The following is a 19,584-nucleotide window of genomic DNA, read 5'->3' as shown; positions in this document are numbered from 1 at the left end:
CAGTGGAAATGGTCAACAAAACTAAAAGGCAACCTACAGAATGGGAGAAGATGTTTGCAAATGTCTTATCAGATAAAGGGCTAATATCCAAAATCTATAAAGAACTTATCAAATTCAACACCTAAAAAAAACTCCAAAAATCCAGTCAAAAAAACAGGCAGAAGACATGAACAGAAATTTCTCCAAAGTAGACTTACAAATGGCCAACAGATACAAGAAAAAATGCTCAACATCACTAGGCATCAGGAAAATACAAATCAAAACCACAACGAGAGACCACCTCATACCTGTCAGAATGGCTAAAATTAACAACTCAGGGGGTGGCCCCGGGAGCTCAGTGCTTTGGCCCTGCCTTCCGCCCAGGGCATGATCCTGGAGACCGGGTATCGAGTCCCACGTCCGGCTCCCTGCATGGAGCCTACTTCTCCTTCTGCCTGTGTTTCTGCCTCTCTCTCTCTCTCCTCTCTGTGTTTGCTCATGAATAAATAAATAAAATCTTAAAAAAAAAAAACAAAACAGGAAACAACAGATTTTGGCAAGGATATGGAGTAAGGGGCACCCTCTTACACTGTTAGTGGGAATGCAAACCGGTGCAGTCACTCTGGAAAACAGCATGGAGGTTCCTCAAAAGGTTAAAAATAGAGCTACCCTATGACCCACCAATTGCACTACTAGATATTTACCCAAAAGATACAAATACAATGATTAGAAGGGGCACATGCACCCCAATGTTTATAGAATCAAAGCCCACAATAGCCTGGAAATATGGAAAGAACCCAGATGTCCATTAACAGATGAGTGGATAAAGAAGATGTGAGATATATATATATATATATATATATATATATATCTCCTATATATCTGGAATGTAATATTACTTAACCATAAAAAAAGAAATCTTGCCATTTGCAATGATGTGGATGGAGCTAGAATATATTATGATAAGTGAAATAAGTCAGAGAATGACAAATACCATATGATTTCACTCATATGTGGAATGTAAGAAACAAAACAGATGAACATAAATGAAAGGAAGGAAAAATAAGATGTAAACAGAGAGGGAGGCAAACCATAAGAGACTTCTAACTCTAGGAAATAAACTGAGGGTTTCTAGAGGGGAGGTGGGTGAAGGGGATGGGGTAACTGGGAGATAGGCATTAATGAGGGCACTTGTAATGAGCACAAGGTATTATATGTATCTGATGAGTCACTAAATTCTACCCCTAAAGCTAATGAAACAGTATATGTTAACTAAATTGAATTTAAATAAATTTTTAAAAAGAACCACAGAGCTACAAAAGGTAGCTTAATCTAGGTTACATCCTGAGTTTTTACGAAAGAAAAATACAACATTTTCCACCTGTCATGTTAGACCTAATCCCATTAATTACAGTGTTGACATGAAAGACAGGGAGAGGCTGGGACATGGAGATGGACACATACCCATCCAGTGTCAGGGCACAAAGGAAGTGCAGGTCAACAGACAGGATATAGAATGCTTCAGAGGGGCAGCCCGGGTGGCTCAGTGGATTAGCGCCGCCTTCGGCCAGGGTGTGATCCTGAGGACCCCGGATCGAGTGCCATGTCATGCTTCCTACATGGAGCCTGTTTCTCCCTTTGCCTGTCTCTCTCTTTCTCTCTCTCTACATGTCTGTCATGAGTAAATAAAAAATCTTTAAAAAAAAAAAAAAAAAAAGAACCCTTCAGAAAGGGATAATACATAAAGCAACAGGAGGTGATATGGAATAGCCTCTGGTCCCAATAGGTAGAAAAGCTTAGTGATAGGAAATGGCAAACAGGAACTATTTGGAGATACAGATAGAAACACAGGCAGGAGGGGCACCGGGGTGGCTGTCTGTAAGCTTTCTGCTCTTGATTTAGACTCAGGTCTGGATCTCAGAATCCTGGCATCCAGCCCCTCAGTGGGCTCTACACTCAGCAGGGAGTCTGCTTGAGGATTCTCCCTCCCTCACATGTATGCAAGCACTCTCTCGATAAAATAAACACATAAAATTTAAAAAAAATAAAACAGGCAGGGAATCAATGTGGAAGGACATGGTGTTACATTATATTTATGAGAGAATCTACCAGCCCTATATTTCAAGGAGCCCTCATGAACAGCTGGCCAGAAGTATATATAAGCTCTGCCTAAGGAGCTAGCCTACATAACTTTACAGGGTAGCAGGCTAATCAACTTACGCAAAACAGGTGACTTCATCAATGGAGTTGTGGAATAATTATCACAAAGTGATTTATTTACAGCTTAAGTGAACAAATTTATTTACCTATAATAAACATGGCTACAGATTGTACAAGTATATTCAGTATCTTATAACTAATGCATTTATAAGATTTGTATTTATAACAATCTTCATGGTTAAAGGTTACATTTTTGTGGGATTAAACATTAATGAATCAACTTTAAAGAAAGAAATAATTCATGATAAGAAGAAACAGACTGTGAACAGACTTAAACCTGTATAAGACCTTACCCATCCCTCTCCTAAGATGTTCTTTGTTGATGTACTTTAGAGGCCTCTGGGACATACAGGTCATACTTGTCTGTTCCTTATTTCACTAAAAGTAGTAATAATCATATTCATTTCCTCCAAAGATCTCTCATCAAATACTATTGTGACCTATGGGGTTTTTTTCCTTTGTTTATAACCAAACCTGAATCTCAGCTTTAGGTTCAAAAATCCACATTTCAACGTCAGTGGGATGCACTCAGCTTTTAAGGGGACTGACAAGAGCAAGGCAAGCCCCCCCCCCCCGCCCATTCTAGAATTATACAGGCTAACTAGGCAAGAGGCAAGGCACACTAGGGCAAGATATGAAATGCAGTTGCCATACCAGGAATACAAAAAGAAAAACCACAACTCAAGAGAAAGACAAAGCTCCACTCACCAGAGCTAGAACCAAAGGTAACAGTAGTGCCATAAAAAAAATTTAAGGCTGGGACGCTTGGGTGGCTCAGCAGTTTAGAGCCTGCCTTCAGCCCAGGGCGTGATCCTGGAGTCCGGGGATTGAGTCCCACATCAGGCTCCCTGCAGGAAGCCTGCTTCTCCCTCTGCCTGTGTCTCTGCCTCTCTCTCTCTCTGTCTGTGTCTCTCATGAATAAATAAATAAATAATCTTTTTAAAAAAAAAAAAAAGAATTTAAGGCTGAGCCCTGAATGTTAAACTAGAACTTAATCCCTCCTGCCTAATGTCAAGACTAGGCATAGAAATTGAGACAAGGATTACCCCTAACAGAATCAGGCAGATCCTAGCACTGTTCATCTACCTTTCAACATATTAACCAAAGGTGGGAAATATTAAGTCCTAACAAATCGAGCATGTATGTCATATACATACGCGCACACACACACGCCCGCACACAATTCAGGTCATTATGACCAATTGAGCTAGATGCTCACCATGCCCTCTCCTTCTAAGCCAGTACAGATCACCTTTTAACCATATACATAAAGCCCATAAGCCCAAGGGTAGGACACTAAAAGAAATTCCATTCAAAATTGTTCTTTGTTTCTGATACCTTTTGAGTCATCTATCTAGTTTTCAACACTGAAACTGACTTCTGGGCTTACCATTTCACCTAATTCCCTGACTTTGACCTGCTATTCTGCGTCTCCTCACACTTCCTTCAGGTATGCATTTAACCCTTTAAAATGTAAACATTCAGTTAGGCCAGGTTTAGCCTTCCACAAAAGAGATTCAACAAGAAGAGGAGGAGATGCATAGAAAGGAATAGATACAAGATAATGGACTCAAGTGGAACCCAAGTCCAAGCATGCCAGAGACATAGTAACACCATATACTGAGCGTCTATGCAAGGCTAGGAGTCTATAACAAGGCTAGCATTCAACATCAGTGGAATATATAGGCACCAAATATCTTGGTAAAATGGCAAAGCAGGAATCACACTATCAGTTGGAAAACAGGCATGAGAAAAAGAAGTAAAAAAGATATATGAAATGGATGCTTTCCATGTGTTAGCTGTATAGCAGACATCTGCTCTTATTGGCTGCCTAGCACTGTCCCATGGAATTTGCTTTGGAGAATTCATCCCTCTCTCATTCTTAATCTTATAATTTTGGTGGGATTAGCCTTACCCCAGTTTCCATGAATGAACCCAGATTGGTTTAATCCAATTACTATACCTCATCTTCCTAGTTACACTGATTAACTTATAGATGTTCATTTAACAAAATCAAAGTCAGTGAGAGTTGAATATCTATATGCCGAGGCTTCTGGAAAACAGTGTAGAAGAAACCCTTCTTTGGACCCTTGACAGCCTGGACTATGAAGTATAAAGGCATGTGGTCTGGAGTTGATCAGGCTGTCCCACCCCCTCACTCCCATAAAGTAAAATCCTGGAAGAGCAAGAGGGCAATCATTTGCAGCTGGTAGGTAAAGACAAGACCACAGAAAGCGGAACAGAGAGACCTCGACAAAATAGACTCTTGGTGATATCATCTGAATCTCTGATTCAAAAGTGCCCAAAGCCGACATCACCAATGAACTTTTCAGTTATGTAAGCCAGTGACTCCCCCCACCCCCATTTTGCTTAAGCCAATTTGAGTTGACTTTTTTGTCTTTTGTAAATGAAACATTTTTAACTGATACAACCAGAATCTGCTTATTTATTATTGAACACTTCCTGTGAGAGGTGTTGTGCTAAATGTTGTGGGTTCTGTGACCAATGAAACAGGCATGATGACAGTCCTCTTGGATTTAGCCTGTGTAGCAAAGGACATAGCACACAAATAAACACCCCACTAAAACCATCTGTATAAATTATAAACAGTTCTAGAAAAGTAAAGAACTGAGTGATATTATTAAAAATGATGGATGGATGAGAAATTATTTGATCAGGAAGAGAGAAAGTGTTTCTTCAGCTTGGTACTTTACTTGGATTGGCCAGGTGAAATGTGGAGGAAGCATACCAGACAAAATGCATGTTTTCCCTCCTCCTACCAATCCTAACTCCTTTGGTTATAGCAAAAGACTTGTCACAGAGGTACAAATCCAATCTAAATGACAAAAAGTTATATCATACTAGCAAGTTGGGTATTTCGTAGGCTCAATGTTACCCTTCCCAGCGATGCCACCATTAGAACCAGTTAGGCAACATACCCCAGTAATTGGTTTATTCATATTGATTACCATGTCAGTAAAAGATCTTTCAGTTTTGAAGCTATGGCTCAGCCTTACAAGTTCATTGTTCAATTTCTGCCTTTCTTAAATGTGTATGACTTTTCTATTTATAATATCACTTGCAGAAGGAGAAGGCAATAACCCGAGAAAGCAGAAGTGACCATTCAATCAAAAGTCTCTGTGCCATTGGGTTGAGCGCCAGATGTGGTCCTAGCTCATCTCACTGTGGTAGTTGCTAAAACATTAATATTCTATAGTCTCCTCTTCCCCATTTTAGCTAATTTTTTCTAGTGTGTCCCATGAGCCCAGTGAACACAGCTTGAATTTCCCTTTTCCAATATGGTCTATACTTCTGGTTTACACTTTTCAACAGATGGCATATGTGAAAGCCTTGGGGTAAGACAGAGTCAGATTTCTAGGACATGGAAATGTATGTCCAGTGGCTGATGGGGCTGGAGAGACTGGCTGGTGCCAGATACTGTCCAGTCTTGGAGGCATACTTAAATTCTGTATTTTATTCTAATGCTAATAGGAAGGCAGTAAAGTGTGTTAAACAGGAATGAGACAAACAAACCTCCTTTTTTAAAAATCACTGATTTGGAGCACCTGGGTGGCTCCGTGGGTTAAGCATCTGACTCTTGATTTCAGCTCACAGGGTGGTGAAATTGAGCTCCACCTCAGGCTCCATGCTCAGTGGAGACTCTGCTGGAATTTCTCTCCCTTTCCTTCTACCCCTCCTCTCCCTCTCTAAAATAAATAAATCTTTTAAAAAAATAATAAATAAATAAAAATCACTGATATTTTTTTTTCTGATAAATCAAAAACCTGTCAGGGCATTTGTTCCTGTGAGTTCCTTTGAGAGATGATAAAGAAGTTGTACAAACTAAAGTGAGCAGTAAAAGAGCCAGAAATCATAGCTATTTCCTACAGTTCTAAAAAGTAGAAAAGTAGAGAGTACACTTTATTTTACAGGAAAAAGTCATTGTCTGGAAGTTTGGGGGCAGGGGGGTGTCATTGCCACAAAAGACTCAAATTTCAATTTCAGATTTATAATCGGAGGCATCAATCTTTCCATTCCTGGTACCTGCCATGTGATGAAGGAAGGAAGTTGAGAATAAGAGCAAGTGTACAAATCTGAATATGCCATACTCTTGAAGAAAATATCAGGCAGATGTCATTTTCCATGGGTAGAATACTTCTGGACTTTAGGAAGTTAAATTTAATCCAAGCATTATTTTCTAAATGTCACTTCTCATTGTCCAGTCCATTTTACTGCTGCAGGCACAAATCATTTTTAATAATGAGTAATATGCAGGGTAAAGGACAATTATAGTCCAGAGGTCTTACAAATCAAAGGAATTACACAGATAAAATCCCTGAAGCAAGTCCATGAATCCATAAGTTATGAAATTCAATTTGCTTAAAATGTCACCAATTCATCATCTCCAGTTTCTGAGCTAAGTAAGAGCAGCTCTAGAGAGCGTAATTCTGATCCCAGTAACCACTTCACCCAGTCTGCTGCTATTCGGAGACCTTTTCCCTCCAAATCTAGGTTTCACCGTTCTTTAAAGTTCCCTAGGTGCTGTGTAAATGCATTAGTAACAAGCCAACAATTCCCCCCAAACAAAGCCTTGTTTGAAGTGCAACAGACTTTGCTGCTTCAAAGTCTTAAACCAATTTGACTTAATTTCTGGGGCATAAAACAGAAGGAAGCACACTCTGATCGAGGCACTTTTTTACTGACTAGCAGCCCTTTTCAAGGAGCCTAATGTATCCAACCACAGCCCTTTAGTGCCACGTATTTCCATTATCGTACTTTCAAAATAACATTATGATGGCCCACAGAGCCATTAAAATGCCCCCTTTTGAAGCAGGTTACTGAAATCCATTACTGTAATGTGTTTTTCCCTACCACCCTCCCGGTATAGATTGCTATCCCTTGGGCCAGGATTTAAGATTATTGCAGGCACACACAAGTAATGCATTAAAAATTCTGACTTAATTAATGAATTAATCTTCCTTTTTAAAGAGAAAGCATTAATGGTATATGTTTTTTAAAAAGACATAAAGAAATGTTATGTCGTACAATAATATAACCAGTTACTATACATTAGGTTTTAGAGGTGTTTTCCTATTTCCTAGAACAAGGTATCCAAAAACCCAACCAGGGCTAGAGCCATTTTTTCCCCCTACATTCATCTATAGCCTAACAGGATGCCAACAAGAATCCATCAACAAGCATCACGTCAATTCAGGGAAAATGTATCCCTATTTTCTGTCCTAATGGTTACTTCCCTATTTTAGGAAAATGCACCTCATTATCTACTTGATATAAACCTACAGAGTACATTCTAGGATCTTTCTTTCTTTCTTTCTTTCTTTCTTTCTTTCTTTCTTTCTTTCTTTCTTTCTTTCTTTCTCTTTCTTTCAGATTTTGCTTATTTGACAGAGAGAGAGAGAAAGAGAGAATGAGCGAAAGAGCCACAAGCAGGCCCCCCACCGAGCAGGGAGCCCGATGCAGGGCTCTATCTCAGGACCCTGGGATCACGACCTGATCCAAAGGCTAATGCTTAACTGACTGAGCCACCCAGGCACCTCCTAGGATCTGTGTTTCTTAAGCACATGGCAAATGCTTCTTTTATTTCACTTAAGAAAACAGATCACCTCTAGACACACCAGGGGCCCTCCCAGTCATCACATTTTGGGATGAATCCTTAAAAAAAAATCCCATAAAATTATAATTTCTAATTGTTTCTCTCAAAATATACAATATGACTCGTAATTATAAATCACAATCCGAAATTAACTTTGGCTTCTAAGTTTGCTAAAAAATGATCCTAAGTGTCAGAAGTGTTTGGATTTTGTTTTTATTTTAGCTTTTTAATAAATGACAATGTGATTCATGATACTGAGTCTCTTAGAGAAGCAAGAAGGGGGATAGAATTCTGGAAAGGCACACAAGGAGTTTCAAAGATAATTATTAATGTATTATTTCTTAAACTGGGTACTGGGTTCATGGATATTCACTGTAGGACTAATCTTTATTTATAAAGAATATTTTGTATTACTCAATATTTTATAAAACCAGTTTTGAGGGCAGCCTGGGTGGTTCAGCGGTTTAGCGCTGCCATCAGTCCAGGGCATGATCCCAGAGACCTGGGATCGAGTCCCATGTTGGGCTCCCTGCATGGAGCCTGCTTCTCTCTCTGCCTGTGTCTCTGCCTCTCTCTCTCTTTGTGTGTCTCTATGAATAAATAAATAAAATCTTAAACACACACACACACAGTTTTGAATGCAAAGTGCATGGAAACAGACCCTGTTCCAATTTCCACATTTGAATTGTTACAACCTAATTGAAATAAATCAAAGATATCTGTGAAATTTGACAAGTTTACTGACACTTTCATGAAAACCCTATAGGAATAATATTGCCTCTGAAAAGACTTATCCAAAGGTGCCATAAGATACTATTCTAATAATATCATGATACCTCCTATCAACATTAGGGAGAAAAAAATATTACACTTCGTCTCAAAAACATAACTTCAGAAACAACCAGGCACCATCTACCCCACACTGCAAACATTTGCTTACTATGCACCTTTCGAGTAGTTACCTCGTACTTGTTATTATTGCCAATACAGAGACAAATACTCTGCCTTTAGAGTTTATAGTCTAACAGGAAAGGAAGAAAGACATACAAGCAATTAATCTCATACAAGATAACACTAAAGAACAGGGGTGTAAACAGCATGCTATGGAGTTGCCTGAGGCCTCTCTTGGCACAGAGTCATGATTAATTCACACGGGTCTAGGGTCAGCCCCTCACCCTTGCAGCTTCAGAATTTGATTTTATCAATGTCCCAGAGTTGATCAGATTCAGAGACGATGACTCATACTCACCAACTCCCAAAAGTCTAAAGAATATAAATCAAAATGCCAATTTATAAATTGGCAATAAGAATTACAACTGCTAGGAAGAGCAGATGTTCTTGTTGCCAACCAGCACACATCTCTCCCTGTGGACAAGCTAAATGACAAGCCCTATATGTGGGAAACGTGCTTGGGATATGAGAAGTCAGAAAAGGTCAGCTAGTAATGTAATTATGTTTTTAAACAGTGTCACTTTGATAACTTGACGTGTCCAGACTCACAAAAGGGCCATGCTCCAGGAAGGACTGCATGGTCCTGTATTCCTAACAAGACACTTTCTCCTCTAGACTGGCCCAGAATGAGCAAGGTCAAAGTCTGCCTTCCTGCCCTTCCTTTTTGTATGCTTCCAGGGCTGACCACATGCCCTTGGGTTGTATTTTCAAGTTGTATTCTTTCTTTGGTTATGTTAAAAATGTTAACCAGGTTAGAGTGAAATATTCTAATGGGGAACTATTCAGCATCTTTACATAGCTATATCCTTTCCCAAAATTCAGTTTATGAGGTAATTCTCAAAGTGCTCTTACATGTGGCGCATGAAATTGGTTGGGTTTAGGGTCCATGCAGAGGTGCAATAGGAAATGGAACAGGCTATGGAAGTCTGGGGCAGATCACAAATTCCTTCATATCTTGAATACTATTCTAAATAACGGCAAGCCATTGAAGGTTTTCAGGGAGTGTAATGAGCTATTTTACCTTCAAATGCAACAGTCTTTACAAAGTTCTTTTTGGGGTGCCTGGGTGGCAGAGTTGTTTAAGTGTCAGACTCTTGGTTTTGGTTCAGGTAGTGATCTCAGGGTTGTGTAATCAAGCCCTGCATCAGGCTCTGCATTCAGCAGAGTCTGCTTTGGACTCTCTGCCCCTCCCCTGTGTGCTCATGCTCTGTTGTATGCGCAAATAAATACATCTTTTAAAAAATCCTTTTGAGAACTATTACATGGGAAAGTATTTCATAATATCTGTGACATTTCAGGTGCACTTCATTCAAGGTGTACATCCTTTAGTAAGAACAAGGTCAAAGGATATCATTTGGAATTTTGTCTCAAAGAAGAGCTGAAACTTACACAGAAAACATAAATTACTTTAAACATCACTTAGAAAATTAATGCATCTATTAAATTTTTCTCATTTGGGTTTGATGGCCAAACCCCAGTCCCTAGACCAAAGATGTCCTATAGATCTATAATGCAAACCACGGACATAATTTAAAATTTTCTAGAAGTAACATTTAAAAATGCAAAAAAAGTAGTGAAATTATTTTTAACTGTAAATTGTATTTAATCCAATGTGTCCAAAACATTATTTACACATACAATCCATACAAATATTTGTGAATGAGATTTTTAATATCAAATTTTTGAAATTCAATATACATTTTGTGATTATAAAATAGCTCAATTCAGACTAGTCATATTTCAAGTACTCAGTTGCCACATACAATTAATGGCTATCATATTGCATAGTACAGCTTTATACTATCTATTATCTGCCCCAGGTTACCCCATATTATTAGGTTGAGTTTTAGAAATTCTTAAGATTGTTTATGGCTACTGAGAACTGAGGGGTTAAAGCACTGAATACAACATATAATATAGTATTTAGTATTATAGGAAGAGAGAGGGAGAGGAGAATATGAGAACTCCGAGCAGCTAACTGGTTCACTTGCAGCTAATTAGGAAAGCTAGACCTCTAGAAATTCTTCCCTTTGGGAAAGTTTTGAAAACACAAAGGACTTTGTTCTTTGTCCGGATTTTCACAACATTAAAAAAGGTTCAAAAGGTAACCTATGCATGTTGAATTAGCCCCAAACTGCTAACTGAAAAATCCCCACTGCAAAAATTTCCCATTCTTCCATTATCCTCTTAACACTGATTAAAGATGAGAGAAATGAAAGCTAAGGCTCACTCATTCCACACATACTGCAATTATGTTGGCCAATCTGATTGCATGTGTATCTTCATATATCCCCCATTCCTTTCCAGCTGCCAAGAAAACATTCTTTTAGGTAGTTCTACCCTCTAAAGTGTTGAGGAGCAAGAATTCTTGGGCCCCTCAATGTCCAGACTAAGAATCAAATTGACTTGAGGCAGATAACAAAAGAAAATCAAATTTAATAGCATACTTATGAGAAATCTATGCAGACACGGAAATTCCAGACTGTCAGGCAAAATGAGGTATATACCTTATTCTGAACCAAGGAGAAGGTGGTAGGGGTCTGGGACTTCAGAAGAAAGGAATGCACTTCACAGGGTGATAAGAAGAGCAGATACTTGGTAATTAGATGTTTGCCCTACCATACAGATGGGTCACTCAGATAAAATGTACCTTTGATAAAAGTCCTTATTCTGGGAAAGACCCCAATTTAGATTCTTCTATGTAGTTAAGGAAAGGGCAAGAGTTTCTCTTGAGCCTATGGGATCTCAATTGTCTTCAGCTCAGAATAACCTTCATGCCACAGTGGCCCATCTTGGGGCAGCTTGCCCTTGGCCCCTACAAAGGAGAGAAGAGTCAGAGTGATAGATAACTCACCTTTTTGTTTCTGTACCTGGATCATCATCAGTGGGTAGACAGTGAGGTGCTGCCAACATTCATCATCCATGGAAAGGATGCTCAGTCTTTAAAAATCACCTTCCCTGCCTTTGCTGCAGAAATTTAGATAACTGTTCTGAAATCATTCAGGACACATGACTGGAGGGCATGCAGGCAGGGGAGGATGGAAGGGCAGGATAAAGAATTTAGTTTTTTCCCTTATTCTTTGATGATGTAGGGAAGGAAAAATACTTTTCCTCCTCTACCTTTCTAGGTTCTTGGCTGAGACTCCCCTATGATAAAAGACAGATTAACAGGAAAAAAAAAAAAAAAAACCAGAAGTTTAATAACTTATACGTCCTATATACATGGGACAGAGACAGGAAAACTGGGTAACTCCAAAATGGTTCAAGCCACCACCTTAAATAACATCTTTAGTCTCCAACTAAAGACAGAAGAAAAATATTAGGAAGAGCATGGTCCTGGAAAAGCACAATAACAGGGGTAGGTTGTAACTCACTGCTTTCCCCATTGAGAAGAGTTGTTAGAGATTTGAGTCAGCGGAGTCCGCCTTCCCTTCCAGTACAGAGAGAGAGACGCCCTTTCAAATGGAGATTTCCTCTTATAAATATAAATTGCCTTACAAAGGGATTAATTTATACTTGGTTTTCAGGGCTTTTCCTGTTTCTTAAAAAAATAACCAGCTCAAGAAAATCCTTATGCCAAAGGGTCATATTTTGGGGTGACAATTCAGCTCTTCTTCAACTCCTTGTCCATTATTTCTCATAACTTTCTTTCTTAATCCTTTCCCTTTGCTTCATCCCAGCCCCACTTCATGCCCTTTGGGATTCTTCCTTCTTACTGAATTATCTGTTTCAGAGTCATCTTAAGGCCTGATAATTTCACACCCTTTGGGCCCCCCCATGTCACTGTTTTTTGTTTTGTTTTGGTTTGGTTTTTTTCTCTCTTTCTCTTCTGTTTCACCACTACTCTTTCTCAGCGTCTACTGGCTCTCCTTGAGTGATGGAAAGGAAGAGAGAACTCTGGTTGTATGGATGTGATGATGGGGTGCGTGTGTGTGTGTGTGGGGGGGGGGGGGGGTGTTCCACTCTAGACTGAGGCTAGTTTTATCTATCAGAGAACTAAAGGAAACAAAATTTGTCATCATGAGACCGAATTATCTTTCCCATATCTCTAGATGGTGCACAGGAGAAACATGTCCTCTTCCTATTAACATATTTGGCTCTAGTTCTTGCAAATTAAAACTCTTCTCTTACTGTGCTAAGACTTTCACTGCTTTCCTGCCCTGGATTATATAACATGTCTGTCCACTTTTAATCCATGTTGCCAAATGACTTTTTTCTAATAGTTATGTTTCTTCCTTTATGTTGGTTTGCAAGACTTGCAGATTTTCAGTTCACTCTGCCATACTTCAAAAACAAAACAAAACAAAGAAACAAAAAACAAAAAGAAAATACTTTTTATTTGAGATAATTTTAGTATAGGTCTGTTTCCTATAATTAAAACAGGCCTGACTAGATTAATCTGTATTAAAATCCACTTGTTTTTCTTCTGTCTAGGAAATATCCAGTGCAGCCAAATTACTGACTTTCAAAGCCACATGATAAAATAACAGAAGAGTCAAATAAGGTCTTTTGAAATTTTCATAGGTACAGAGCCATGGCCACATAAAGGACAGTTATAGCTGGTTTATCCAACATTATGGTAGAATTAGTTTTCAGGTAGCTGTCACTTACTCTTAACCAATAAAACCTTGCTTTTTAAACCTAAAATCTAAATCAAGCTCTAATCTAGTAATGCCTCAAGGAGCTGGAAAAGTGAACAAGTTAGATGGTTTTGCAGCCTTGAGACTGACTTTTTAAGGTGTTCTTATCTCCTACTGACTGTCAAGCTATTACTCATCTCATCTTGTGCCCATCAGAACTCTCGTTTTTAAAAATACACGCTTTTGCCACCTGACATTTATCTTGTAGGCTCTGATTTGTGTTATAGGAAATAGTCCCACAACCAAATTGGTTAGAATTCTATATGAATTAACAGAACTAGTCTTTGAAATTCAGGGACTCACCTGTGAATAAACCAAATGAGCTTAGTGAGTGTGACCTTTTTCTGATAAGAATTTTGGGCACCTACTTTGGCCTATAAGGATTTTTTTGCTTTGTTTTTAGTCTTTTCTAGATAGTGAAAATTGCTAGATAGAGATCTTAAATAATAAGATGTTGCTATTATTATTCAGCAAAATGACCTTTGCCATTTTCCTGTATCTTAAGATGCTAAGTCTATCACTGATTTTAAACTGCCAGAAATACTTTTTGAGATGTATGGGGGATATATGTGTGTGTGTATGTGTGTGTGTGTGTGTGTGTATAATTCACATTTATGAATGATATATCCTATTAAGCAGAAAGCTGTTAAACACAATGTTTATAAAATAGTTTGTTCTAGTTCATTTATACAATGTACTGAGCATTTTCTTACCATAATAAAGAGAGCAGACTGGGGATAACAACCTTGATTACCAAAGATATCTTACTGGAAACATCTGTTTTAATGACACAGGTTAGTTGTCACAGATAAAAGAGGATGAGGACCTAGGACTGGATGTGTATTGGCATCATATGTCCTGGAGGCTGTTAGGAAAACATTAAAATAACTCCTGTCCAACAGTTGACCTATTATTTATATCTTTTTCATGAGAAGAATTTGCTCATTCTGGTTTTCATTATCTGTTATTTTGGTTCAGGCAAATCAAGGTTTTAATGTGACATAAAACAAGCCCATATATTCCCTGGGTGCCATGAAAGGAAGAGTGAATCCTGTCACTAGATACAAACTAAAGTTAAAGTCTACTTTTTGAGGCACCTGGCTTGTTCAGTTGGTAGAGCATGTGACTCTTGATTTCAGAGTCATGAGTCCAAGCCCCATTTTGGATGTAGACATGATTTAAAACAAACAAAACAAAACAAACAAGGTCTACTTTTATGTGCTAATTTAAGAAAGAACAGGGATGTAAGGAAGAGAGAGATGTTAACCATACTACCAATAATTCTCTAATGTATGCACAGTGGGTTGACAGGATCTAATTACATCAGTCTCCCCAGGTTTTATCAGCTAGATAAACAAGTTAAGAAAACTTTAAAAAAATGGCTTCTTTTCTAATGACAAAAGCAAAACATGATTATTATTAAAACATTCACAGAAGAAAAAATGGTAGAAAGAAAAGGTAAAAACCACCTATCTCTCAGAGAAACAACTATTAGCATTAATATTAGCAACTGTTAATATTTAATGTAAATAAAAACAAGGTGTGTATATACATAAAAAATTAGTTCATATTTTCTTATAAACATCACTTAATTCTACAATATGGACAATGCATATCAATAAAGACATATATCTCATTCATCGTAATTGGAGAGAAATTAAGATAAATCTCTAATCTCTTAACAATGACATTAGGGGTATCTTCAATATTTCCCCAAATAAATAACTCTGATGAACATTCTTTTGCATATCTATTGATCATATCTCAAATTATTCTTTAGGTAAGATGCAGGGAAAGAAGTAGTTGGGTGAAAGCATATATACCCTTACATTTTTTTCCACTTTTTAATCTCTTTTGGAAATATCTGAAACGATCTATTTCCTGTTTTTGAAGGACAGAATTTGATACATGACAGTTAAATATTGAGTTATCCCCAACACACCCTACAATCCATTCCTCACTGTCTCATTTCAGACTCAGAGTTATAATAACATTTCTACTTCTCTCTTACCATGCTTATGTGCTGACTCCTTATATCTTTATATTTATCGAAATCAGACTGCATTTAACACATATTCCTCAAATTTTGTGTCTAGAGTTGGACTTTTCCTTAGTCTCAGCTCTGAAATAATTTTCTTCTCTGTGTGTGCTTTCTTTCATTCTCTTGGTTGGATTAGGATAGTAGTTATGCTATTATCCTTTCTAGAAGTTTGAGCTATCTTGTCTGACTTTTTCAACTATAACCAATAAATAAAAATTTATAAATAGAGGAAAAATATGTTGTTTGAATCTTAAAGTACTACAGCATAGATGTTGTTACTTTACACAGACCATACACTAACTTCAACGTTCCATTGATATGAAAGTGAAAGTAAAAGAAAATCAACTTTTCCCATATCAAATGAAAGAAATTAAAAGAAAAAATCTCTACCTTGTATTAACAGTGGGAATATTTTATTCTATCACATCTTAAAATTTTACCTACTATAAAAAATATTGACTTAGTAATATTTTATCTTCAATGTCTGTGCGTTCAAAAACAGCAACTAATTATTTATTTGTTATTTTGTATCACCAAGTATTCTATCACAAGATATTGGTTTCCAAAGTTAGATGATGAAAAGAAGACTGGAACATGTCAAACTGCTTATTAATGTTATTGATACAGTTCAACATTTGGTTTACTTAACAAAGATCATTAAAAGAAGTAGATTTTTAGTTAAGATGCCTAATTTAGGGTGAGGGTAGAGGAGGTTGTGACAGATTACATTTTCCAAAAATGGTTGCAATAATATATCTGGTTTCAAATTCTCTCAACTAGCCTGGCTGCTTTCTCAAAAAAAGTAAAACCTATTTCTCATCACCTTAAAACTGACTGAACCAATGTTTCCTCAGAAAACAGAAAGTTGTGGAAATGACATGTATGACTTCTAAGGTCAGGATAGAAAAGGTATTACAACTCTTGAGATTCTTACCCTGAAAATGAGCACTGTGTTATAAGGAAGTTTAAGCTACAAATAGAAGCCACATGAAGGTGTCTTGGCTGGGTCTTGAGTATCAACCATGTGAGTGTGAACAAATCCGCAGATGATTCCAGCCCACTAATGAGTCCCGTTCGGCCTTTGATTCTTTAACCCAGTCTGCAAGTTTTGTAGAGCAGAGAAGCATCCTTGCTGTTCCCTGCCCAAATTCCTGACCCACAGAATCCATGAGGCTAATAAATGTTTGTTACATGCTACTAAGTTTAAAGATACTTGGCTATACAGTAGCAAATAATTAGAACAGAAGAGGAGACCAAATCTTTGCATCATAACTAAGAATGAATTTCTGTACAAATAATCAGGATCCGAATACAGTCACATTTTTTCCTCTATATTAAATTAAAACTGTCTTAAATTCCCATTGTCAGATGAGCAGGAAGTACAGTATCTACCTTATGGAGTTCCCCACTCCCTTGGTTTTATAAACCTTGTTTGTCTAAAATTATCTGAATTTGAAAACTAAGAAGACCATGCTGGTGTCTCATACATTCCATGCTGTTTTCTTATCATCAAGTTGTATTGCTACCACAACTATAGGCCCATTCCATGGGATGTCTCAATGGCCTCTTAGCAAGCAGACAGAAACTTAAAGAGGGACTATTATGCAGACAACTCACACCCTCAGGGCCACAGTGAAACACAGAGCCCCATGGAATTTGCCAGAGTTGCAGAGTCCCATATACTACCATTCCTCTCCAAGACTCCTGCTACCCGAGAGGTTCTGGACCCTGATTATTTCACGATTTGTAAGTGTGTCACATACCAAACCATAAGTACTATCACTAGTTCTAGTCTTAGAAATCTATCCAGAGGTCAGGCTTCTTTTTTCAGTCCTCAAAATGAAAGGGTTTACTCCCCTCCCCACACTAGCAATGGAGGTCTATGCACACCATGACTTCGGACTGCTACTTGGACTGCTTTCTGTTAGCCCCATACCCTATGCCAGTTTTCCCTTTTCTTGCTCTTGACTACAAAAACAGACTACTGCCCTCAGTCAACAGAGAACATCAAGGAATCTCAGATCCTCACAATAAAATAGTAATTTATGCCATTTATAGGGGTTTTTTTGTTTTTGTTTTTTCATTTATAGTTTTGAAAGTCCCAATTATTTTAAAGTTTTTGTTATCCTAATACAGAAAAGTCTAATTCTATTATGTGTGTTAAGTCAGTAATCCAAAGTATAAGTTCAAGACACCTAAATTGAATTTTATAACAAGCAATACAATGATAGAATAAAGGAGTTTTCTGCTCAAAGAAATTTATTTTGTTGTTTTTTTAAGGTTTTACTTATTTATTTTATTTTGGAGAGAAAGTGAGCAAGAAGGAGGAGAGTCAAAGGGAGAGAGAGAGAGAATCTGAAGCAGACTTCCCACTATTGTGGAGCCCCACGAGATACTCCATCTCAGGGCCCTGAGATCTTGTCCTGAGTCAAAACTAAGAGTAGGATGTTCAACTAACTGAGCCACTCAGGTGCCCCTTATCAGTTATTTTAAAATTAAAAAAACAACAACAACAACTATATATTCCTTCTGTTAAATCTCCATTAAATTTTTTTTGACTATTTTTATGACCAGGTAAAACCTCTGGAGTGGCTATTTGAAATTACTACCTTAAAAAAGATACTTTACAAATTCAGTTGGGTAACACCAATAAATATCAAAGGCAAATCATTATGCTTACATAGGGATGCCAATTTTGCAAGTGCCTCACGGGGCTCACAATAAATGACCTATCTGGGTACAATAGTAAGGGATTGCCATCTCTGTTGTAGGCACAAAGGTTTGGAAAGTTTTCCAGGAGCAGATGATCCATTTCATAGTGTAGAATTCTACAAAGGTTATCAAATATTGGACAAAGGCTAAATAAAGTACAAAGATGTTTCTTGATAAAAGTTCCTATATCTAGGGATCCCTGGGTGGCGCAGCGGTTTGGCGCCTGCCTTTGTCCCAGGGCGTGATCCTGGAGACCCGGGATCGAATCCCACGTCGGGCTCCCGGTGCATGGAGCCTGCTTCTCCCTCTGTCTGTGTCTCTGCCTCTCTCTCTCTCTCTCTCTCTGTGACTATCATAAAAAATAAAAATATAAATAAATAAATAAATAAATAAATAAATAAATAAATAAATAAATAAATAAAAGTTCCTATATCTATTTGCTGGGTCTTCTACAGCTTAGTTCTGGAGGTGGGATTTTTTTTTTTTTTACATGATTAAAAACATTGGTAGTTTTCTTAACTTCCAAAACAGAATATCCATTGATCCTTTGATGTATGTCATGTTATGAAAAAGGGGGGGGGGGGGTCCTTCTCAAAGGTGAATAGGCCACAAGCTGTAAATATTTATCAATTCTATCATCATAAATTTTTGTCTGCTAACTAAAAATACTTGGCTAAGGAAAGTCATTTTGGTATTACACTCTTTTTAAGATATATACTTGGATTAACTTATACCTTCAAATGAGATGTATAGATTGACCACTTTGAATGAATTGTACTCTTGACTTTTGGCAAGAATACTTATAAGAAACAGGAAGGAAAGTTCCCAGTAAGGTTTACATAATAACACAATCATGGTGAGATTTAGTCATTGTGTATAATACCATAATGGAAACATTGAAGGAGATACAATATTCCTCAAGGATGGGATCCTCCTCCATCATTACGTCTCTCATGTTCTAAAGAAAAAAAAGAGTTTAAATACTATTCCAGTTAATATAATTGGTTATCAACTAGGAAACCAAAAAGTAAACAGTCCAGTTGCTCTTTTGAAGATGATGCAGAAATAATCCTATAACCTAATAAACCAGGCACATTCTATTATAACTCGGCAATCATTAAGTTCCATGTACATTGCAGTGCTAGAAGTAGTACATAACAGAGACATCAGAAGAAAGTCCACTGGCTCTTATCTAGTAACTGAATAGCTGAGTAGAGCCAGGAATGTGCAGGAGCTTGAGTAATTATTAGTTTAAAAATAAAATAAAATCACACCACAGAGTCCCACATAAAAAAAGACACACAACAGGAGTTCCTAGGCAAGAACATGGCCAAAAAAAGAATTGGTCTGTTCCAAATAATGAAATACCATGAGTAACCAAAAAATATTTTTGTTTCTGTTCTATTTAGCCCCAATACCCCCAAAAT

Source organism: Canis aureus, chromosome 18 (genome assembly GCF_053574225.1).
Source record: "Canis aureus isolate CA01 chromosome 18, VMU_Caureus_v.1.0, whole genome shotgun sequence".
Classification (NCBI taxonomy): Eukaryota; Metazoa; Chordata; class Mammalia; order Carnivora; family Canidae; genus Canis; species Canis aureus.
This window is presented reverse-complemented; position numbering follows the sequence as displayed.